This window comes from Balaenoptera acutorostrata, chromosome 15, assembly GCF_949987535.1.
Source record: "Balaenoptera acutorostrata chromosome 15, mBalAcu1.1, whole genome shotgun sequence".
Taxonomy (NCBI): Eukaryota; Metazoa; Chordata; class Mammalia; order Artiodactyla; family Balaenopteridae; genus Balaenoptera; species Balaenoptera acutorostrata.
In genome coordinates, this window is record NC_080078.1 from 45,337,612 (window position 1) to 45,361,840 (window position 24,229).

The following is a 24,229-nucleotide window of genomic DNA, read 5'->3' on the forward strand; positions in this document are numbered from 1 at the left end:
CTGGCTGCGCTTTGCCACGCTACAGAGATGGAGGGGGGATGGCATTCAGGTGGCTAAAGACAGAGCACAGATGGTGCTGGTTCCACTGACCTGCACCTCCACCCACCTGCCCCCTTACAGGTGCACTGGGACTTGAGCTTTCTCTCTGGGCTGCTGAGGACCCACAGGAGCCAGTCCCACAAAGGGAACACGGGGAGGGACCTGCTGTTCTGGTCCCACCTCTGACCCCAGCCCGCTGGAAACTCCACCCCAGGAGCCCTGGCAGAGGAAGAGGTGCCTTCTCAGGGCCAAGGGGTTGGTGCCCAGGCAGGGAGAGGCCTCTGCACCAAGGAGGGTTTCCTGGGGCATAACAGACAATGAACACCAGGGTTCAGCCAGTGCCAGCCTGGCTGGGGTACCGGGCACTTCTGTGCCTGTGACAGAAGTGGGCTCACAGATTCTTTTCCTAAATCACTTTTGACTCCCTTCTGGTACTTCTTTCTTCCTCACTTCTTTCTCTATGAAATCCCTACTGAAAACACCACTTCCCCCGCCTCCCTCAACGTTGGAAATGCAGACTATCTTGGGAGGTGCCCTCCCTCGCTCCCTCCCCACTGCCCACTCTCCTCACCAGGCTTATGCCCACCCCCCTTCTCCCGACAACCCAGTTTTCCTCTCAATTCCCACTGCCCAGGGCCAGCCCTGCACGCACATCAGACCGGTGTGACACTGGGTCGAGGTCCCGGAGTCTGGGCCCCGCGCCTGGTTTCACGGGGTTGATTGGCTGGTCAGGACCCTAGGAGATTCAAGCCTATAAAGTGGGTCCTTGGGAACCTCAGAAAGAACGAACCAGAGCCTGGGGAGGCCTTTAGGACCGAGGGGAGCCATTTCTTCTCCGAACCAGGCGGCAAATCCGCCCTCCTAGTCCCCAGTGGATGCCCCCTTCCCCCAGCCTCTGTCACCCACATTCCCAGACACCGGGCCCGGGCCACCTGCCAGACGCGATCCCCCGCGGGGCCCGGCGGCCTGGGGCAAAGTTGGCGGCGCCTTCGCGCGGAGCCATTCCCTCCTCCTCCTCCTCCTCCTCCTCCTCCTTCCTGCCATCCCCAGAGCCCGTGGCCGCCGCCTCCGGCACGCGTGTCTCCAGGCTCGGGAGCCGAGACGAGCGGCGAGCCCCGGGCGCCCCTCGCCCACCCGCCGGCCGGGTGCGCGCCGCGGGAGTCTCCTCTCACCCTCCTCTCCTGGTGGCCGGAGGGCCGGGCTCCGCCCCGCCGCCGCCGCTAGCTCGCTCCAGCCGCCGGGCCGCCGCCGCTGCCCCGCGCCCGGCGCTCCAGTACGCGCGGGGCAGCCGGGGGCGCGGGCGGCGAGCGCAGGGCCGAGCGGCAGGGAGTGGGCGGAAGGGAGAAAGCCGGGCGGCGTGGGAGGGAGCCGGGAGCAGAGGCGGGCGCAGCACACCCCGCGCCCCGCGCGCTCGCTGCCTCCGGAGACGCGCGGGCCGCCACCGGGCGCACTAGCGGGTCACCTTGTCCGGGAGGTGAGTCCCGACCGCCACGGCAGCGCGGGCAGCGGAGGGGCCGGCGGGAGCGGGGCGGGGGCCGCGGGTGGGCGGCGGGAGGGCGGGCGGCAGGGAGGCGGCCCCCGCGCGGGAGGGCGTCCTGGCTCCGCCTCGGAGCGCGCAAACCGGCGGCGTCGCGGCTCCGGGGTGAGTTCGGGTGGTCCGGGCGGCGGGACCGGGGAGGCGCGGGGTCGCCAGGCGCCAGGGAGAGCGGAGCGGACGAGGAAGATGTGGAGGAAGGGGCCGGGCGCCGGCAGCCCGGGCTGCAGCTTGGCGCCTCGCCACCCCAGGCGCCCCGGCGGCGCGGAGGCTCCGCTGTGCAAAGTCGGAGGGAGCTGCTGAGACCAAAACCCGGGAGCCCGGCGGAGCGGGGCTGCCCGGGTCGGTGGAGGCGCGCGGCGGGCATTGGCTCTGAGGGTCCGGGAGACCCCCTACAGCGACCCAAAGGAGACCGACTGGGGCTGGTGAGCGGGGCCGCCGCGGAGCTGGGGTCCGAGGTCCATCCGGGACAGGGAAGGGAAGCGGGCTTCGATTCGCCGAGCGGAGGGAAAAAGGAAGGCGAGGGTGCGAGCGCGCTGGGGATGGGGACTCCTGACCGACGACCGGGACGGAGACCGGGACGGAGACCGGGACGGAGACCGGGACTCTGGGAGCCCCTCGGTTCCGCGCGCTGTCTGGTCCCTGGCAGCCGCGACAGCCCGCAGCCCTGGGAGCCGCCAGCCACAGCGCGGAGAGGGGAATGAGTGGATGCGTTTGGGGTTCAAGTTCTGGTCACAATTTCCCTGGGTATGATTTCTGCCTCTTCGTGCGCGCTCTCCAGGTGCGGGGAGAGGGAATTGGATTACAGGCAGAATGGGGCATTTTTCCGGGGAAAGGGGCTTTGATCGCGATGCGTTTTCTGCGAGCCTCCAGTGGAGTGGGCGCTTACAGCCCTGCTTTGGGGAGGCTGCCAGCGGGGTCGCTTGGCTTTCCTGAAGGACTAGAGAAAGCGGTCTTCCCGTCGCCTTCGTCTGCTTGGGTGCCCCTTGCACGCAGGGGAGTGTGCACCTATCACCCAGACTTCAGGTGCGCGCAGCCCATCTGCGGCATCAGATGCGCTGGCGCCGCCAGGCTCCTGGCCGGACTCCTGTCTGCGCCTTCCCGGGCCACCTCCCGGGTTCGGGTTTGGTGCAGCGGACACTGGCTGAGGGCTTGGCAGATTTAGGGGCTGGGGGTAGGTGGCTCCGATTTGCAGTTAGAATCAGGCTCAGGCAGTGGGGCGAGCACCTTGGTCAGTGTATCTGTGGGTCCCCCTCCTGCTGGCCAGTGTGTTTGGTCAGAGCCCAAAGGGAGCGGCTTCTGCCCTGCGCAGAACTGCAGCCTGTGGGGCGAGCGGCCTTTAACAAACCCCAGAGCCAGCCAACTTTTCCTTGCTGAGGAGAGATTGCTGGGCAGTCGGCGCTGGTGCTGGGATGTGGTCTCCTGAGGGGGTCTGGCTCCCTAAATGCTCACAGCAGCCAGAGTGGAGAGCCAGCCCGGCGATGGGGGCTAATGTCCGTTCTGGCTAAGACAGGAAGTGGCTGGAGCAGATTTTCGGATGAATTATCGCATGCTGTGTGCCTGGTGGTTGCGTGGAGTGTCTTTCTGGAGATCAGACCACAGGTGTGGGCCTGTGAGACATTTGAGGGTGAGCCCTCCACCTCCCTCCCACCCTGTCTCCAATACCCCAGGGCCCCTTTGCCTAGAGCAAACGGTGGTTTGTCACTGATCTGGTGCCCTCTCCCACCCTGCCCCCACCTACCGCATGAAAATGGAATCGTCATAATCAAGAGGGCCTTGTTAAATAAAGGAAAAACTGGGGAAATCTATGTCTAAAGTATTTTACAGTGGAAAATGTCAGTGGTTGACAGAGGTGGGAAGAACAACGCACTGACCCTGCAGTGTGCCCCTCATCCACCCTGCTGCCCTTCCCTCCTGTTTACCACCCTCCTGCGAGTTTGGGAGGCCCGTGTCTGAGGAAGGATTTGGAAACTTATTCCCAGCTCACTTCACTGCTAAATGCGGCCCATGAATCTCCAGCTGATAACATTTCATTTCGTTTTCACATAACCATCAGCAGAAACAACTTCTTTGAATGATGCCATTAGAAATAGGTGATGTTAAAATAGAAACGAAGGTGCCCCCCTGTCCATCTGGGGGTAGAAAAGAAACCTGCTAACGTTCCTGGAGGCACAAAGAGGGGGTTGAAGGAGGAGAGGGAAATTCAGACCTTGAGAAAAGAGACATCTGAAACAATTGCATTTGACTCGTGCCAGCGGACGTGCAGGGGAGAAACAGATTCCAGCTGAACCGATACAAGCAAAAGAACATTTCTTTTTTGGTAGAAAAAAAACAAAAAAACTTTAAAACTCAATTCCTAAATCATAAGCAGTTCATTTCTTCCACATTTCGCACTGGCAGAAATTTAAAGTGCTGCACTGACTTGCCTCCCTCTCTCATTAGCTCTAACGCGTATTTTCTCAGGAGTTATTACTATTATAAGAGAATAAAAAGATATTTTCTTATGTAAGTTTTCTATGGGAGACACTAGTTGGTGCTATTCTGAGGCTCGTGAGAGTGCTGACATTTCAACTCTCAATGAGAGAACGTTTGATCATCACCTGGTCACATCTGGAGACTCTGCTCCCTCAGATGGGTTCCGAGTGTGGAGTCTCTTGGCTGGAGAAGGGAGCCTGGGACCGGCCTCCAGAGACTGTGGGAGCGGACCCCCATCCCTACGTGCCCCCCCCCTCACTCTGCACACCTCCGCACATTCTTTTACAGAAAAGCTGCTCCTAAAAATTGTCAACAACGTGCTTGGAGGATTTGGCAAACTTTTGAATACCTTGATAAGGTGCACTCTTTAATGGCATCCTTGGCCAGCCTCTTGTGATATGAATAACCATCCTGTAGGCCAGCACCTTTATGTTCTCCTTCCCCCAGATAAAATCAGCGTGACCCCTAGCTCCTCCTTTTGGCCTTTGTGGGGCCCGTGCACACTGGGGATCCTCACGGCCAAACGGGCCGATCGCAGGGCTGTGACCTATAGTCTCACCAGACTCACATCAGCAGCAGCACCCTCGGACTGAGGGGGCAAAGGTGCAAAGACTGAAGCATGGGGTGTTGGGTTGTCAGCATAAGCACAGCCTGGGGCTAATGAGAAGCAGAAAGGCCTGGTCCTTCGGTGGGAAGTCACATGAGGCCGTTTGGGGGGAAAGGTGCTCATAGGGAGCGACGCTAGAACCACAGCTTTGGCCCAGCATCCCTGCACTGGAGGCGTTGTGCCAACATGTCAAAAAACAAAACGTGAAAGGTGTTCAAATATTAAATATTCTGAGCATTGACCGTAGGCTGACCCAGATCCTGCCCATGTCAGCAGAATTGGAGTAACGTAGGTAGTAGTCGGTAGTTTAAACAAATGTGATTTTTCTACATTCTCTGTGCAATTTCAGATTTTTCCTGAGAGCTTATAACCATGTTTTAAACAGGAAGAGCTGTAACTCTTTTAGGCACTGGGCTACAGTTCAGTGCCCTCAACATGGCTTAGTTTAGATCAGGCAGCCTGAGGACCAAGGCTGGGAGGGAGGAGGGAGGGGGCAGGGGGGAGAGAGTAGGGAGGAGGAGGGAGGAGGAGGGAGGAGGAGGGAGGAGGAGGAGTCTGGAGACACAAGTGGCTGCCACGCCCCAGGACATCGTCTGGCATTCCCGTGCCAAGACAGGCCTCCATCTCCGGGCTCTTGCTGCTTACCTGTTGAATGATCTGAGACCACTTAACTTTTCTGAGATTCTCTTTCCTTCCATCCATGTTCCTTCCAGGATTTTGAAAACAAAATGTTTATGGTTGCCCCAGTTTTTAAAACGGGGATGACTCTGGTTTAGGAGCACTTTAGTTAGAGTCTTTGGATGTCTCCCTGGGTGAAGTTTGTGTCCCCATGGTTCTCAGGACACAGTGTGGGCCCCGGCCCATGCTTGCCCCTGCATCCCCCAACTTCTTGTTGGCAAGAGTCAGGGTAACGTCAGGGGCACCTGTCCACGTGGTTGTGTCCTCACATAGGAGCCGCCTGAGTGGTGTCAGCATTCCCCTCAGGTGGGTTCAGAGGGCATGTGTGGGAAAAGCTTATGAAAGATATCTCTAACACGACTTGATTTAGACTCACATCACATTATTAAAGTTACGTGATGCATGTTGTTTAGGATAAAACGTTTTAGAGCAGGTTCTCAACAAACCACAAAGCACCACTTATAATGCATGACGTTTTAAGTTACAAACGTTGTTTCGATCAAAAGTCTGAGTCATCTTAAACCGTGTTATGATAAATAACCTACTAAATTGCACAAAATGAAATAAAATAAAATACTTAAGGAAAACAAAAACAAATAAGAGAACCGTTAGAACTAAGAATAACACAACCAGGAAACAGTATACATGTGTAGAAAATAATAAAAATAAAAGCTGCTTCCTAAAGATCAACCCAGGGGAGAACTCTGCATATTGGCTTGCATAAAAGAATTTACCGAGGAGTTCAATTAACATTATTCCAGAGAGGTGGAGGTTTTGCTCTTGCGGGTCAAATCAACGTTCAGTGTAAAACATTTTGAGTTTTTAGTTCCCAGTTGGATCTTATGGATCTCATCACAGTCATTTTTAAACATAGTTCCTGATAATGCTGCAGTGACATTTAGGGGCTGTGACTCTGAAGGAGGGAACATGAGTGTTTATTGATTGCAAGTTGAGTCTTTCATGGAGGGCCTGCTTAGTTTAAATTCATAGTTTTAAAACGTATTACTTCTCAAACATTGGACCTCATGGAGTAACCACTTTTCAAACGTGCCTCCCATCTGTTCCTTTCTTAATCTTTTCTGTTGGGAAATGTCAGTGTCCAAAACAAAAGCAAAAAGCAAACAAACATTTCAGGCAATTAGAAACATAAAAGTTTTATTCCATTGCCTCAACTTTAAACCAAAGATACTTCTGAAGGGGACAAAGAATCTTACCTCAAATATGTCGAGGCTTCACCCCTGCTCAGGGAAGCAGAAAAATGAGCATGTGACATAAACTTCCCATTCTGCCTCAGGTACAATATGCAGTTTTTAACCGATTCTCCTGACCCTGGTCCTCCCACCTCGGTGCCACGGGCTCTCAGCTGTGCAGTGTCTGAAATAAGAGGGTTTGCTTTTGAGGATTCCAACGTGATTAAGTCCTAGGTCAGGGCTGGGAAATACAGCCCTGAGGGCTGGGCTTAGGCTCTGTTTAGCATCAGAGGGACTCCACGGATGCCCAGGTCAGGCCACCAAAGATTGCTACCGATACTTCTGTTTCTGCAGGGTCTCAGATTGCCTTTAAATAAAGTATGTGCATTTCTGCAGCCAACCTTAGTATCTGAAATCTCTGCCTCGGCCCTTTCCCAAGTGTTTCCCTTAGAGGGAACATACCCGTTCCAGTTGGGGTAAGGGACTACCCCTTAGATAGTCCTGTGGGGTAGCAGGAAAGGAGAAATGAGGCAGGTCAGCCGTGTACTCTGGGTCTGAGACACTGTCTGAGCACAGGGTCTGGCCCGTGCCTGTGGCTCAGGCATTGGTAGATGTGTTTTAAGAGCCAGGCGTCTGCTCTAGACTGTGCCCCGTGTGCACGCTGATGGTGGAGAGGGCCCCGTGCTGGGCAAGCCCACCCCTCCCAGCCCAGCCCCGAAATGCCTTCCAGGGCCTCTCGCCTGCACACGACCCCATCCCCACTTCTCTCTCCTACTCTCTTCCTCTCCCCTCGTGTCCTCCATACAAGCAGCTTCAAAACACGGGCCCTGAGCGGATGAACTAACATGCTCACTGCCTCACGGCTTTGCTTTTCTACACTAAACCCAGAGACACAGAACACCCGGCTCCGTTCTCCGTGCAGGGTCGTAGCCCCACTCCATCACCAAGATGGATTTCTGTTAAAAGCCAATTTTAAGTAAAGGGAAGTCATCTCTTCTGTTATTTCTAAGTTCATTCTCTGCCTTTCACTCTTGATATTTCTAAAGCTGTGGATGGAATGTGCCACCTGACACGTGGGCACCCACTTCCTTGTTCCCTTTGCTCAGAATGAGATCTCAAGACTCTTGCCGGCATCTCTCCTAACATCCTTTGGACTCAGCATGTACCTCCCGAGCGACCCAGAACAGGAGGGCTCCTGATGTGACCGCATCCCAGACCTTCTGTCGTCCCCTTTAACCCCACTTGTCGAGTCCGCTGCACAATATTCTTGGCAGGATTGCTGATCTGAATGTTCTGGTTACAGGTGCATTACCTGTGAATAGGGACATTTGGGTATATTTGGGGACATCACATTCTGTTCTAAAACCATGGAGGAAAATGTATTGTGGACTCAAAGTGTGCAGAATAATGCCCTTTCCTTCCCTGTTGCTGGACTTGAGCAGTGATTTGCCAAGTCCCTTTCCAGGAAGAACACATACTTCAGGCTCTTGGGTCACAGACATGAGTTTCTTCCCGGATTCTAGCCGTCTCTGTGTGTGTGCAGGACAGGCCCGCCCGCTGGGCGAGAGGCTGCAGTGCAGCTGTGAACGCGGGGCTGTGCCCTCCGCCCGCAGGTGTTTGATCGTGGTCCAGAGCAGGGAGGTTTTCACGTGTTCACGTACCCAGCACCAGCGCTCCATCAGGAGAGTGGACGCTTTGGAGGCACCTCCGCCCCCGCTTCTTGTTCACCTCTTTGCCCCCGGACTCAGAAGCTCCTCGGTGGGCGCAGGCTGCATCCCGCTGGCTCTGAGCTCATCCCCACTCGGAGCCGCTCTGCCTTCTCCGGCTGCTCTGTGTACCCAGGACTGCGGCAGCCAAGCTTCCAGACGTGCGAGCAAAAGGGCTTCCCGGTGACCTTGAAGAGGGTGGGCTCCTGAGCTGTGGCCCATATAGTGCTGCCCACGTCTTGAGCTCCAGCTGCTCCAGGGCTCTGGGCTCCCACACAGGTGTCTGGTGGCCTTCAGATAGTCCATTACCTCGTCCAATTTAGAAGTGCAGCCACGTCCCACTATGGGCTGGAGAAACGCTGCCTGGTGGGAGGGACCCTGGTCTGTCTGTCATCAGCTCTTCTGTTCTGCTCGGGCGCTGGGACATGGGGTGGGGGAGGAGGAGGAGGAGGAGGAGGAGGAGGAGGAGGAAAGGGGCCAACAGCTTTTCCTCATTGGAGCTATGGTTGTTCCCCTCTCTGCTGTCAGAGAGGCACCGGCAGATCCTTCCCCAGGGCCTTCCCAGGGCACAGCTCCCGCCTCCAGCCCAGGTCTCCCCACCAGCCTTGAGTGTCCCAGCTCTGTCTGCAGAATGGGAGTGTGGCCTCTGCTCCTGCAGCCCCCCTGACCTCAGGATCCGTGCTCCTGACTTATCCGCTCAACTTCCGGGAGAAATCGTATGACCTCTCGGAAACGTGTCCCCAGACCTGTGGGCGTCTCCCCATCCTCGGGGCGAGGGCCTATGGGCATGTGGGTGCATGCATGCCAGAGGCTGGGGGCAGCATGGGGGTGACATGGGCCTGCTTCAGGAGTGGGTGAGCACAAGAGGAGAGGGGCACTTGGGGTGACCAGGAGTTTCTGGACCATGGACATGGCGGCGGCAGAGCCCTGACCGGCCAGGAGGTCAGGGACGGTGAGTCCCATGGGCTCCTGCCCTCCTGGCCGCAGTGGGTCCTGGATGCCGGGGGAGCTGGCAGCTCTTCAATGGAAACGGGGCCTGTGGGATCAGAGGTGAGCGAGGCCAGGCCCAGGGAGGCCGAGAGCTGGCAGGAAGGACCCCTCCTGCATCACGGGTGGCAGGGGCTCCAGGCCCCTGGGGTCTGGACCCACCTGCAGGGACGCGGTCCTCAGCTTCCCTTCCCCGGGCAGTGGCCCAGCTCTCCATCCTCTCTCAGGTGGAGCTGCTGTGCCCATCTGAGCCGGTGCCTCACCCCAGGACTGGCCTGGCTGCACCAAGGGGACCCCACTGTCCAGTTTCCAGGTGAAACGAGGCGAATTCATGAACTTGGAGGAGTCGAGTCTGAAGGGCCGGGCTGAAGCTTTCACAGGTCATCTGCAGCTTCTCCAGGGCTTATTCCGGGAAACCCACAGGAGCTTCTCCTGTTTGCCCCATACTGCATCTCCCTCCCAGGCAGGAAGGGAGGATAATGGTGGGAAATGTGTATATCATTCCGTTTGATTGCGAGTCCCGATCAAACTTGATGGGGTGAACCCCGGGGGTTCCCAGCCTGATCTGCAGCCTCATGTCGCCAGAGGAAGGGCCCTGCGCATGGACCCTTCAGGGATCTGTTCGTTTAGTGTTTGTCTCAAGGTCACGTTTGCCCACCCCCAACCTGGCACTGTGCTTGGTGTAAAACTCAAGACAGCTGCCCGTCCTGTGTCATCACTGGACAGACACGCAGATGCAGACGTTCCATTCTGCAATAGAGGCCAAGTGGGACAAACGTAGCTGGGTCATCTGTCCTTCTGTATTTTGTGGTGGTTTCCTGGGAGGAGAGCGTCCATGCAGGTCACCAAACAGTGACCCAGGGTGAGCAGAAAGCCAGCTGTGGCCCAGCTGGGATGATGTGTGCCTGCAGCTGTCCAGGAGAATAGAAATCTCCTGCATGACACACCGCGGTCAGAGGGGAAACTGTTTCCTCTAATGCCACAGGCCCCGGATGGCACAGAGAACATCCAGATATATTAAACAGGATGGCAAGCTGCCCAGCGAGACCTCCTTCCCGCTCTGGGCACAAGGCTTTTCCCAGAAGATAGAAATGTCCTTAGATACTGCCCAGAAATGCTGGTCTTCCTGGAATTTGTATTCAGAGCTTCAGATATTTCAAAAATATATTTCAGTGAGTTAGACTCTGCCCATTGCTTCCCTTTCTCCTTAAGACTACACTGGTGCCTTTCTTGGAGAGTAAAGCCAAGATGAACCCAAGTTGTTTCTTGGGGGCACAAATCAGAGGTACCCTGTCTCTACTGAAGTTCAGCTCAGCCCTAGAAAACATCTTGGGAGCACAGTCCTGACCTACACCTCTCTCTCCTCTGAATTCTTCTTCCCCACCCTGACCTCCTTGTATTCCCCACCCTCTTGGCCAGGACGGGTGAGCCTGGCAGGAGCCCACTGTTTTCACCCTCCTCGTACTCTGACCAGCTGAACTGTCCTGGAAGCATCACGGTTCTTGACTTCAAACTACATTACAAAGCTATAGTAATCAAAACAGTATGATACCGGCATAAAAACAGACACATAGATCGATGAGACAGAATAAAAAGCCCAGAAATAAACCCATATATATATGGTCAATTAACATATGACAAAATAGTCAAGAAAATGCAAGGGAGAAAGGACAGTCTTTTCAATCAGTGGTGTTGGGAAAACTAAATGGTCACATGCAAAAGAATGAAACTGGACCGCTATATTACACCACACACAAAAGTTAACTCAAAATGAATCAAAGATTTGAATGTAAGACCCAAAACCACAAAACTCCTGGAAGAAAACATAGGTGGTAAGCTCCATGACATTGGTCTTGGCAATGATTTTTTGGATTTGACACCAAAAGCAAAGGCAACAAAAGGAAAAAAAAACAAATGAGAGTCCATCAAACTAAAAAACTTCTGCACAGCAAAGCAAACCATTAACAAAATGAAAGGGAACCAACCTACTGACTGGGAAAAAATATTTGCAAATTATATGTCTGATAAGGGGTTAATACCCCAAAATATATAAATGACTCATACTACTCAATAACAAAAAAAATCTTATTAAAAATGGGCAGAGGTTCTTGGGGGCTTCCCTGGTGGTACAGTGGTTAAGAATCCGCCTGCCAATGCAGGGGACATGGGTTCAAGCCCTGGTCCGGGAAGATCCCACATGCCACGGAGCAACTAAGCCCATGTGCCACAACTACTGAGCCTGTGCTCTAGAGCCTGCGAGCCACAACTACTGAGCCCACGTGCCACAATTACTGAAGCCTGCACACTCTAGGGCCCATGCTCCACAATGAGAAGCCACCACAATGAGAAGCCCGCGCACCATGACGAAGAGTAGCCCCTGCTCACCACAACTAGAGAAAGCCTGCACGCAGCAACAAAGACCCAATGCAGCCAAAAATAAATAAATAAATAGTTTTTTTTTAAATGGGCAGAGGATCTGAATAAAGATTTTTCCAAAGAAGACATACAGATGGCCAGCAAGTACCTGAAAAAGTTCTCAACTCACCAATCATCAGGGAAATGCAAATCAAAACCACAATGAGACATCACCTCACACCTGTCAGAATGGCTATTATCAAAAAGACAATAAATCAGGTGCTGTTGAAGATGTGGAGAAAAGGGAACTCTCGTGCACTGTTGGTGGGGATGTAAATTGGTGCAGTCGCTATGGAAAACAGTATGGAGAGTCCTAAAAACATGAAAAATAGAACTACCATACGATCCAGCAATTTCACTTTTGGGTTTATCCAAAAAAAATGAAAACGCTAACTCAAAAAGATATATGTACCCCGAATTCACTGCGGCATTATTTACAATAGCCAAGATATGGAAGCACTGATAAATGGACAAAGAAGATGTGATATATATAGCTGTAGAAATATACACATATATACACAATGGAATACTATTCAGCCATAGAAAAGAAGGAAATCCTGCCATTTGCAACAACATGGATGGAACTTGAGGGCATTATGGTAAGTGAAATAAGACAGAGAAAGATAAATACCATAGGATCCCACTTGTATGTGGAATCTGAAAAAAACACAAACTCTGAACTCACAGATACAGAGAAGAGATTGGTGGTTGCCACAGACAGGTGGGGCTGGGGTGGGGAAAATGAGTGAAGGGGGTCAAGAGGTACAAATTCCAGTTACAAAATGAATGTCATGGGTTGTAATATACAACATAGTGACTATAGTTAACAATACCATATTGTATATTTGAAAGAGCCTAGATCTTAAAAGTTCTTGTCACAGGAAAAAAGTTGTAACTGCACCTGGTGATAGATGTTAGTTAGACCTACTGTGATCATTTCACAACATATACAAATATCGAATCATATGTTGCTCACCTGAAAGTAACATAATGTTATATGTCAATTATACCTCAATAAAACAAAAACACAACTGTGGAAGGGATTGCTTTGCTGCTTCTGGTGCTCAGGAGAACCCCATCTCTGGGCACGAGCTGTGGGGTGGGTACCAGACGACCCAGAAGCCTGCCATTCAAGAGCCCAGGGGACGCGGGTGAGGCCACCCGACTCTGGTGCTTTCCCATCTGTAAAATGGAGAAGATACCTACCCACCTCTTGGAATTACTATGAAAATGCAAATAAAGGATGAAGTAGAGAGAGAACTTATGTAGGGGAAGCGGGGAGGTTCAGTCCTAAAAAAGAAATGAAGTTCTGGAGATCTGTTTCACAACAATGTGAATCTACTTAACAATACTGAACCGTACACTTGAAAATAGTCCATGTGGTAAATTTTATGTCGTGTAGTTTTACCACAATAAAAAAAAAAAGTATATTAATTGGAGCACTAAGGTTCTAATTACTAGCAAATAATTGACGTGGACTTTTTTTTTTCTTTTTTCTTTTTAGTTTATTTATTTAATTTACTTTTGGCTGCGTTGGGTGTTCGTTGCTGCACGCAGGCTTTCTCTAGTTGAGGTGAGCGGGGGCTACTCTTCGTTGTGGTGCGCAGGCTTCTCCTCGCGGTGGCTTCTCTTGTTGCAGAGCACGGGCTCTAGGCACGCGGGCTTCAGTAGTTTGGCACGTGGGCTCAGTAGTTGTGGCTTGCAGACTCTAGAGCGCAAGCTCAGTAGTTGTGGCGCACGGGCTTAGTTGCTCTGCGGCATGTGGGATCTTCCCCGACCAGGGCTCGAACCGGTGTCCCCTGCATTGGCAGGCGGATTCTTAAGCGCTGCGCCACCAGGGAAGCCCAACATGGACTCTTCTGATGTAGCCTCAGGAGTAACTCCTGCCACATCCCATCAACTATGTGTGAGTCACAAGTCACATTGTTTCTCAAAAGTATATTCTAGAATGTGATGCTATCTTAGGGCCATAGTCAGAAACTGGGGCATAGGTTAATAGCGCCAATTTTGCACAACACGTGTGTACATTAGTTATTACGTGAGTGAATTCTAGGTCTTGGGAATTTTGTTCAATTCCATCATTCTCCAGTGTTTTCGCTGAAGAGATAAAAGGGACAACTGAGAAAAAATGGAGAAGTTTCATGTCCTCGCAGGTCTATTAACTTCTCCAGATTTACATAGAAATCAGTGGCAAAGCTGATTTGGATCTAACTTTTCTGCTTTTTCACTTCTTATTTTCTTCTTTTCCTTATTTGTGTGCAAAATAAAAAGGCCTGTTTAAGTCTACGTTAGAACACAGGTTCTAACCTATGAACCTAGAAGTGAAACAGCAACAATGACAAAACCAGGAGCATGGGAGCTGAACTATGGGGGTTATTTTTCTGACACGATACGAGCCTGGAGGTGGGAGGTGCTGAGTCGGCACCTCAGTGGGGTCAGGGCTGCATCTCTACCACCTCCTGGTTCCCAGATGGCTGCTGCAGCCCTGGACATCACATCTGAGATCAAGGCAAGAGGTGGGAGAGGTGGACAGAGCCCTTCAGAAGACATTTGCCCACAGCAGTCTTTGGCCAGAGCTGTGTGTGTGACCACTCTTGGTTACAAGAAAGCCTGGGGTGAGGAGGAGGATTTAACTTTTCCAGCCTCCAGGTGAAGGTGGGCAAAGATGATATCCTGTGGTGGGTTCTCCACTCAGCCAGTGACTGTTGCCCACCTGTCAACGAGAGGAGTTGACAGGGATAGGGGTGGGATAGGAAGACCAGATCATGTGTACTTGTGAACACAAGAGAACACGGTGGTTTGGTGGTGATAAGTTGTGTGTAGTGTGTGTGGGATGGATGGCAGGCAGGTGGGTACAAGGGAGGTGGCAAACCTTGGACTTGAGCCAGGCAGCCAGGACTGAGGCCAAGCAGAGCCACTCAGCTTGAGTGACCACGCGCATCTCCTGGGGGCTGGTAAATGCAGGTTCTGGGACAGCGGATCACGGCAGGAGACCCTGCGTCCCCGCCAGGCACCAAGCTGTTGATGTTGCCTCACTTTGAGCGGCCCAGGTCCAGGTGCTTCTCAAAGTTGGCTGCACAGTAGATTCACCAGGGGATGTTGAAAATTGGTTTATACACAAATAACGTAAAGAATACAAATTGAGCTTAATAATGTTAAAGGAGCAGCTGAGTTGGCTTTTCTTGCTGAAACACCTGTTAAAGCCATGCTTGCCAAACTGTAATGCACACAAAACACCTGGGGGTTTGCAGATGTTCAGACCCGGGCTCAGCAGGTCTGGGTCGGAGCCTGAGCTCTGCATTTCTAACAAGTGTCCAGTGATGAGGATGCCGCTGGTCCCAGGGCGCACTTTGGGCGGGCAGGTAATGAAGGGCTGAGGTGGTGGGAGAGGGTGGGGGCGTGGAAGAGGAGGACGGTACCCTTTGTCCCTGGTCTGAGCCGAGGGAGGGTCCCCGCTGCTTAGTGGGAGATGCCAGCCTGCCGACGACAATTACCTGTCGGCTTAAGCACCTTAACGTAAACTTGCATAGCCTGCATTTGGGGTCAAGAAATAGAACGTGCTTAAAGTTTGTCTTATGTAATATTTGTTAAAAACCAAGTTCTTAGTGTCCCTTTAATTTACACACTTAGAGGTAGAAAACAAATGCTAGAGTTGGCGACTGCTGTGCCTCTGGGTTTCCTGGGGTGAGTGTTGCAGGGGTCGTAGCTATGACCTGGGCTCAGAGGGGCCGTCGAGGCCATCCTGCCATCTCTTACATTTGTGCTCTGCTCTCTCCACTTCCAAATTCAGACCAGTGCTGTTTTCTCAAAGAAAGTGATAGAATGTCTCACAAAGGGTCCAGCGCACCTCTTAGCAGGCAGCGGGCATAATAAACACATGAATACATGTCCACATGTATAGACACACATAGTGTGCCTGTATCCATGTATGCATGTGTGCACACGCAGCAATCATGCATGTCTCCTTCCTTCCATAATATTTTGCCCAGTGGGAGGTACAGTAGCTTGTTTGCAAACATGGGCGACAAGGTTCCTCTCATCTCCCCACACCCCCCATTTGCACAGTGACACCCCACCCTCCCATCAAGAGGGGGAGTCTATTTCTCCACCCTTGGATGTGGCCTGGCCGCCTGCCTGACTTTGACCAACACAGTGAAGTGGGAGGGTGATGTGCTGGTTCTGAGAAGCCCAGGCTTCTTCTGGACTCGTTCTTCTGGACCTTGCCAGGCTTGTGAAGGAGCCCAGGTCAGCACATGGTCCAGCCAACAGCTACCAGGAGCCACCAGCCATGCCGGTGAGGCTGTCCTGGGCTCCCCAGCCCCAGTGGAGCCCCAGTGACTGTAGCCTCATGAGTAACCCCCAGGAAAGGCCAGCCAAGAACCAAGTGGCCAAGCTCAGCCCACCTGCTGACCCAGAGGACTGTGAGCAAATAAAACAGCTGCCATTTTAACTTGCTAACTTCTGGGGTGTTTGTTACATAGCAAGTAATAACTGACACGTGTGGCTAGAAAAGACGGGCTGAAAATATCTCCACATAAAAATATGTTTGTACTGAATTCAACACTGCAGCCCTTGAGCAAACGTCGGATGGGAGTTCAGCAGGCCGTTTGCTCCCCTGCAGAGAGGAAAGGTGGGAAGTGACTCAGCCGGGAACCCTGAGCCCCTGCGGGGGACCCTGCCCCACGTGAGCTGCTGCCTTCTCGGCACCAGACCTGGCAGCCGGGCAGACGTCGCTCCTTCTTCACTCACACAAAGTGCTCAAAACAGTGCCTTGCCGAGCGACCTCCCCGTCGTCAGCTCTCCGTGTCCCTTGGTGACCTAATTGTGGCCTCACTGCCTGGAGCGGGTTGAGAACAGGTAGACCAGATGGATTAGCACTAGAGCGCGGTGGCAATAATCATCCAGGCTCCAGACCATCCCGCGGGCTCTGGGACCAGCTGAGGGGGGGGCCTGGCATCCTCTGTGCTGCAACCTGTGGACGTGGGTGCAGAGAGCCCACCCCGTGCGCACACTGGCTCTGCTTAGAGAGATGGATCCCCGCTGAGTCGGCCGTCGCTGAGGGCTTTGTATTCTGGGCCCAGGTGCCTTATCGACCAGCTGAGTGGGAGCAGATGTGAGGGTTTGCAGAACAGGAGTTAAATATGGAGGAAGACCCTCCACCAGGATTCTCAGCTAGAAGCACGGCTCCCGCGTTGGCCAGGGATGCGCCAGGGTGCTGCCGGCTCTGGGACGAAAGGGCCAGCGTTTGATCCCCGGGTAACATGTAAAAAGCCTTTCCCTGTTAGTCATCGTTTCTCCTGCAGTGACTCAGCCCTGTTCATGGTTTTGGCAAGTCTGAGCTGCCTGTGGAGGCCGAGACCCCTGCAGGTGCCCTGACCTAGAACTGGAGATCCAGCTCCTCTTAGAAGACAATATTGTCGGCAGACGAATGTCACGTTCCTTCCCCATTCCTTCACACACACGCACGCACACACAGACGTATTCACATGGACAACACTCACATACATACCAACACACACACACAGACATGCATGTGCACACACAGACATAGACACACTCACATACATACCAACACACACACGGGTATATCCACTTATAGAAACACACACACTCACACCCTGAACAGTAAACTCTGCCGCCATGAACGTCACTTCTGGAAGGAGCTGCTCCTGGGGGCACCCGGGGGGACAGCAAGCCAGAGGACATTTCTGGGGACACAGACAGCCACGTGCCTGGACCGTGTGAAGACACCTCGTGGAATGCTTTATTCTTCGCTAGGCGGCCCTCCCTCTAGTGCACCGGAGGCCCCGATTCGTCCAGCTGGCAGATCTGAACGTGGTCCCCAGGGGTGGGTCCGCTGCCCCTGTGCCCACAGATAACAGCAGAGGGGCGGCAGGGTGGGAGGTGGGCAGCCAGGAGCCTGAGAGCACATGTCGGGCGAGGACGTGGGCAAATCTGGGGCCCAGGCTTTTAGGTAAGCAGATTCTTTCCGTTCTGCTCCCGTGATGACCAGTGGCAGGCGGAAGCAATGGGGTTTCTTCTGCTGTGCTTGGTCCTTCTGTGGGTTGGTCTGTTTCCACATGGGGGGAAGAGAACAGTTCCTGGAAGAGTTTATATAAGGCTTGTCTTTGCAGCTTCTTGATTTTTATTTATAGAGTTATTTTACCTAAAATAGCAGTTATGCTTTGCCTATGAGCCCTCGGGATGGGGTTTACTTGTGGCATTTGGGGAATGGAGAGAGGCTGGGCCGGAGGGACGGTGGCAGGGAGGTGGTGGTGCAAAGGGGCTGTGCTGCGGACTCCGTTGTCCGCCTGCCCGGGTCTGAGCCCTGGCCTACACCTGGCCCTTGGCAAAGTTATTCAACCTCTCTGTGCCTCGGTTTCCCTATGAATGAAGAGGAGGCACCAGTTGCCCCCAGTGTTGTCTTGACGATTACCTGAGCTGAGACGGGGCAGCGCTCAGCGGTGTTAGCCGAAGTCGGGCCAGCTCCCGGGGGCTGGCGCTGCCTCTTATGGGGCCTTAACTGAGAGTGGGCTATGCAAGGGGCAGCCAGGTGATGCTGGGAACCTGGGCAGCCGGGGTTCAGGTGGGCACAGAGGAGGGGCAGGCAGATGCCAAGTCAGCAGCCCCACCAGACACTCTGTAAACTTGGACCCTCTGTGTGGGGCAGAGCCAGGGAGGAGACAAATCCCAGGGGATCCCGGACCGCTTCCCTGGCCCAGCAGAGGGGGCCCAGTTCAGGCGGTCCTGGACTTCCTCAGGGCCTGACTGCCGTGCAGACGAGGGTGGCCGTCAAGGACAGGTGCCAGGAGAGGGCAGGTGGAGCCCTTTGTAACACAAGGCTATGGAAGCACAGAGGTGTCCTCACAAAAGTTAGGGAAACCCTGACTATTTTGCAAAAATCACCCTCTTTCCAGTTGCTGTGAAATCAGTTTTGTTGGAAGAATTAATTATACCAGTAAACCTGACCACGCAATCATCCCTGCTCTGAGAATTCGCACATTCATAATTATCTGTAAACCTTGTTAAAGGTTAAATGAACTCACTTCCTACGACGAGTTCCCTTTGGGGCATGAAACCCACGTGTGTACACACTGCCGTGAAAGTTGGTTCCTGGTTTAAGTGGATTTATTTTAACTGGATTTTCCCCCAAATCAAATATCCTTTGGAAACAGTAATCTCTTATATTAAAATAAGTTCTGGAGGTTTTCAGACGGCCTTTCCCTAGAGTGTCCGTGCAGGGCTGAGGTTGGTCTGACCTCCTTGGTCACTTCTGTTGAGCTGGCACTCTGTCCTGGTCCCCTCTGAGTCCGAGGTCATGGACAAGTTGAAGCCAGGGCCCCATAGCAGAGGCAAGATGCCCACTCACAACCAGTCCAGGATGAGCAGTGACCAGTGCCTCCTTTCAGGCCCAGCAGTGGCTGGTGTGGTGGTGAATCGTGAACGAGCAGATTTAGGCAAGTGCTCAGGTGTGAAGTGATTGTGGATGTGAATCAGTCACCTGGGACAGTGTGGGCTGGAGCCTTCCAGAAAGACTGCTTTTTCATCCTGCCAAGAGCTGAGCGTTTTTATGAGCCAGGCTCTGATGTGAGTGACCTCACGTGGCCTCAGCTGTCAGGACGTGCATTCCTGGGTGGCGTGGGGACAGGCAGGCAGTCTAGACCGTGGAGGAAGCAGGCTCACGTGACAGGCAGACGGGCCATTGGAACGATCTATGTGGTGGACACAGTTGGCATCTGTAAGAAAACGACTTCAGGGCTGAGATCCTAAGGACAGGAAGGATCCAGCCGAGCCAAGACGTGCGCAGAGGGTGTGGGCACAGCAGCCGAGTTCCGATGGACCCACGCAGAGAGCCGGCCATGCTGAGGGAAAGGCGGGGCCGCAGGGCATCTCCAGGCGGAAGGGCCAGGGCCAGGCTGTGTTCTGAGTCCATCGGGACCCTCGCAGGTGGTTGGAGCAGGGGCAAGAGGCTCTGGTTCCTGAGGGGTCCGACTCTGCTGTGTCTGTGAAGGGGAAGCAGGCGGGCAGGACATGGCCAGGGACTCCTGGGAGGGACTGGACTGCTGGGGTCGCGACAGGAAGAGGCGAATGGAGGACGGCTCAGGTCTAGGACCACGTGGCTGAGGGGCTTGGATGCCCGCGAGGCAGGGCTCCTATTCGCTCACTGCTTGGTGTCCAGGGCCCAGAAGTCACCTGAATCCCAGCGGGCACTCCGAGCTGTGCAGAGCTGGGTGAGGGGTGGAGGGAGGGCGGGCTCTGCCTCGAGGCTCCGGGAGTCGGGGGCTTGGCCCCCCTGGGAGTGCCAGGCCAGCCGCCCGCTCAGAGGGGGCATGGTGGGTGCCACTGTGGACACCACCAGCATGTGGCGGGTACTGAGCCTGAGGACTGGCTGAGTCCACCCAGGGGAGAGGCAAGAGAGGGAAGATGAAGGTAGGCTCAGGAGTCATCCTGGCTTGTGGAGTCTGGAAAGGAGACTCGGGATCAGCCCAGGAAACGGGAATAAAGAGCAACACACACCGTCGGCTCGGCCCTGTGAGCTCTCAGGCCATGGAGGCCAAGGCTGGGGGGTCTCAACCACCTTCTTCACTTACCAGGTGGGGGGTCAGGGAGGCTGGAGGCGGGCAGGGGCTTCGCCAAGAAAGCACAAGGGCAAGGGAATTGTGTGTGTGAGTGTGGGATTGTAACAATGGATCAGAGATCACACTGTGGGATTGGGGTGTGAGGTGATCAGACAGTGAGAGATGTCAAGGTCCGTGGGTTGGAGCTCAGTGCTGGGGGCAATGGTGGAGGCTTGATGCTCCGGCAGGTGAGTGAGGAGGGGAGGGAAGCCCTTGAGAAGCCGGGGAGCTGGGTGGACCCTGAAACCACAGAACAGTGACATAAGAGGTGGCCGGTGGAGAGACGGTGGCAGGTGTGACATCGCCCATTTGTGAACGGTTCCTGCAGGTGGCAGGAGTGAGTGGGCAGGGCAGGGGCTGCCAGGACTGGCCACGGGGAGGACCAGGGGCCCCAGTCTGGTCGCTGGCCCCTCTGCTGTACAGAAGGCCAGAGTGGCTGTGCAGGGGAGCCCCCGCGTGCTGGAGAGGGGACCCCAGCGTGGTACCACGTGGTTCTGGCTCTCTTGACGCCCCTGGTTGGGGGCACATGGCAGCCCTCCTCCCCCTCCGAGGTGGACCCACAGATGCCCTTTATCCCACGGGCAGGTGGGAGGTCCCTCCCAGCGTGCTAAGTTTCTGTGTCTGTCTAGGTGCCCCTGTTAGGAATGGTGTACACTGCTCAAATCAAGGTCCCAGAAATGCCAGTTCTCATTTGCTACATAACACCGATCGGTTAGAAAGAGTTTCTATTTATTGGAACAGTCACTCATGCACCTACTATGATTGTGGTCATTGACATTGTACTGACTACACTTACACTGGATAAATTTAAACTAAGACAAGGATTTGACCTGGCAAAGGACCCATGTATCCGGGTCCTAGCAACTCCCCTGCTAGGATGGGATTTGCCAACTCAACTCTTTAACCTGTGGAGAGGGAGGGGGGATCCCTCTGAGACGCTGCAGATGACAGGCCTGCGTCTGTGGGCAGGAAACGTCCTTCAGACCCCCCTGACTGCTGCCCAACTTGCTGGAGTTCAGCTACTTGACCGCCTTTTGGGGTCCCCTCCCCATCACCTCCTTTTGGGGAGATACAAAGCACTCATCCTTTGTTTCCCCCACCTCCATTTATGTTCCGGGCATAACCCAGTTTATAATCTGAGCCCACATCTTTCCATTCCCCTCGGCTAACTGGTTCACTGAGGACAGCAAGCCTGGGTGTCACCTGGGGTGGGACCAGGAGGCAGCTTGGATGAGACTCACCCCATTGACAATCTCAGCCTCAGACAGTGTCGGTCAGGTTGGAAGAAACACGGTAGAGAACTTTCCTTTCTGACAATCTAGTGGGGATTTACTCAGGCAGAACTAGGGCCAAATCCTAAAACCTGACCCTCACTTTCTTCAGGCGTAAAATAGGAGCAATTCTGTGTAATCCTAAACTTTTGGGGGGATTGATCAAGATCACCTTGGTGAGGTATATGAACCCCTAGGCTAACAGTAACTGCCCGATAAATGGGATTGTTACTATTTTATATTCAGTAACCTTTAGGTGGACCTATGCTGCAGAAGCAGCAGGAGAGGAACCCTGTCTCTTGCATTTCTGTGTGCATTTTAGGGTAAGCTTGTCACTTTCTGCCAAAAACCCAGCTTTGTGTTGATGGGGTTGCATGGAAACTGCAGGCTGACCTGAGGAGTGTGGCCATCGCGACAGCGCTGTTTCCAATCTGTGAACGTGAAATGCCTCTGCCTTTACTTCGTTCTGTAATTTCTTTAATGGAGTCTGATAGTTTTTGGTGTACACATTTCAGCTTCTTCTGTTAAATGTATTTTATTCTTCTTGATTCTAAGAGTGTGGTATTTTATGTGATGGAATGAGGGTGGGCTTCCAACAGACCTGGGTGTAAACTCTGCCTCTGTTCCTGACCAGGTGTGTAACCAGCTTCTCTGGCCATCTGCTTCCTCCTCCATAAAGTGGGCATCATGTCCCATGCTGGGGTCGGCGAGGTGATCACCTGTTAATGAACGTGAGAGAACTCAGCACAGTGCAAGTAAATACTAGTTTTACTCCTTCCCTTACTGAACCTGCAGTGAAAATGATGATTTTTTTCCACCTATGACATCTTGTCCCCATACACTAAGTTAAAATACCCCCAACAGAGTCAAGGAAAAAATGATCTGTCTGCTTTTGTACTTAAGATATTTAAAAATATTTTTCACTCTTTTTTCTTTTTGTTGATTAAAATTATTAATGAGGTGGTTTACATTTTTTTAATTTTTCTTTTTTTTTTTTTTTTTGGCTGCGTTGGGTCTTTGTTGTGGTGCGTGGGATTCTCATTGCGGTGGCTTCTCTTGTTGCGGAGCACGGGCTCTAGGCGCGCAGGCTTCAGTAGTTGTGGCACGTGGTCTCAGTAGTTGTGGCTCGCGGGCTCTAGAGCACAGGCCCAGTAGTTGTGGCGCACAGGCTTAGTTGCTCCCCAGCTTGTGGGATCTTCCCGGACCAGGGCCCGAACCCATGTCCCCTGCATTGGCAGGTGGATTCTTAACAACTGCGCCACCAGGGAAGCCCTCACTCTTTTTTTCTTTTGAGTGATATAATTTTTATCTATTTCTAATTTTCAATTTCTCCTTATCCCCTACCCCTGAAAAATCCCTTTGAGTTTTTTTTGCCCTAGATCCAGCTTTTATGGGCTTACTAAAGAATCTTCTCTCTTCCAAGTAGCACTAATATAACTTTCGTCATTTACTATCTCATTGCTGGCTCATATTTTCTTAGAAGCATGGAATTTTTATAGGATGTAAGATCCAAGGCGGCATCCGTGTCCAGGCCCCGTGGGGCGTCATGCTTCAGACACGGCTTCACCGTCTGGCTCCGTGAGATGCTTGGGTAAGCACCGCTTTAAAGATGCTGACTCGTAACAGTGTGTCTATCTGAACATCAGTGCTGCTCCAGGAGGAGCACAGGACAGAGGACGTGGGATTTCTATTTAGAAGCCGCTGCTGAGGGAGATGCATTTCCCACAAAGCGGAATAAATTACACTCGTGATCTGCCGCTGCCAGTCGGGACATGTGCTCAGGACCCCCAGGTGGGACCCACAGGAGCATTTTCTAATTAGTGAAGAAAATGGAAAGCAGAAACAGATGGCTTACCAACTCTACCACACAAACAGTAAAAAACTGAAAAAGAATGAGATTTCCTCAAGCTAGCAAACATCTGGAACGATTTGGAGCTTTTAGGAAGAGAAGTATATGTATCTACTGATCTAGGTACATAGTATATTTGCAGATTTCATATATTTAAGTATATTATACATTCTATTTTATACTTTATGGAGTACTACCTATGCTTTGCTTTGAATATGCTTTTATAGATAATATACTAAAACTCTTCAAAATTATTATTTAATCGTGTTACGGGCTGAGTGTTTGTGTCCCCCAAAATTCATATGTCAAAATCCCAACCTCGATTGTGATGGTATTTGGAGGTGGGGCCTTTGGGAGGTGATTAGGGTGAGATGAACCCTCATGATGGAATTAGTAGCCTTGAAAGAGGAGGAGAGAGGTCTCCCTTCTGCAGTGCAGGCACCCAGGAAAGGCCGTGTGAGGAGGACACGAGGAGGAAGAGGCCGTTGCAGACTAGGCAGAGACCCCTGCCGGAAATACTGGCCCCTTGGTCTCGGATTCCAGCCTCCAGAACTGCAAGAGGATAAATGTCTGTTGTTTAAGCCGCCCTGTCTGTGGTACTTTGATGGCAGATCAGCTGACTTTGCGTCATCCTCGGCACCGGCCCTGGGTGACAGCTAAGATGTCGTCTGTGTGATGCAGATTCCAGCCTTCAAGTTTGTTCCAGGCCCTGAGCCATGCTGTAAACAGCCCAGCCGTGTCCATTTCTGTGCCTGGCTGCCTTCCTAATGGGGAGCTGCACAGAGCAGAGGTTGGAGACGGGGCTCTGAGGCCAGATGGGCTGGGTTCAAAGTCCACTTCGCACTTATCAGCTGTCTGAC

General features: G+C 53.0%; 1 protein-coding gene across 9 annotated transcripts in view; it reads left to right on the forward strand.

The window, feature by feature from the left end:
* Window positions 1–1,386: 1,386 nt before the first annotated feature.
* The window catches only part of SYNDIG1 (synapse differentiation inducing 1), a 117,020-nt gene continuing 94,177 nt past the window's right edge, over window positions 1,387–24,229 (forward strand). For 3 of the 9 annotated variants that reach the window (XM_057529829.1, XM_057529830.1, XM_057529824.1), the window contains exons 1-2: window positions 1,387–1,513; window positions 22,155–22,275. The gene's annotated coding sequence lies outside the window, so the exon portion shown is untranslated. Of the gene's footprint in view, window positions 1,514–1,605; window positions 1,682–1,709; window positions 1,999–22,154; window positions 22,276–23,019; window positions 23,112–24,229 lie in introns of those variants that run through there. The other 6 variants (XM_057529825.1, XM_057529828.1, XM_057529827.1 and 3 more) reach the window with 6 other exon arrangements.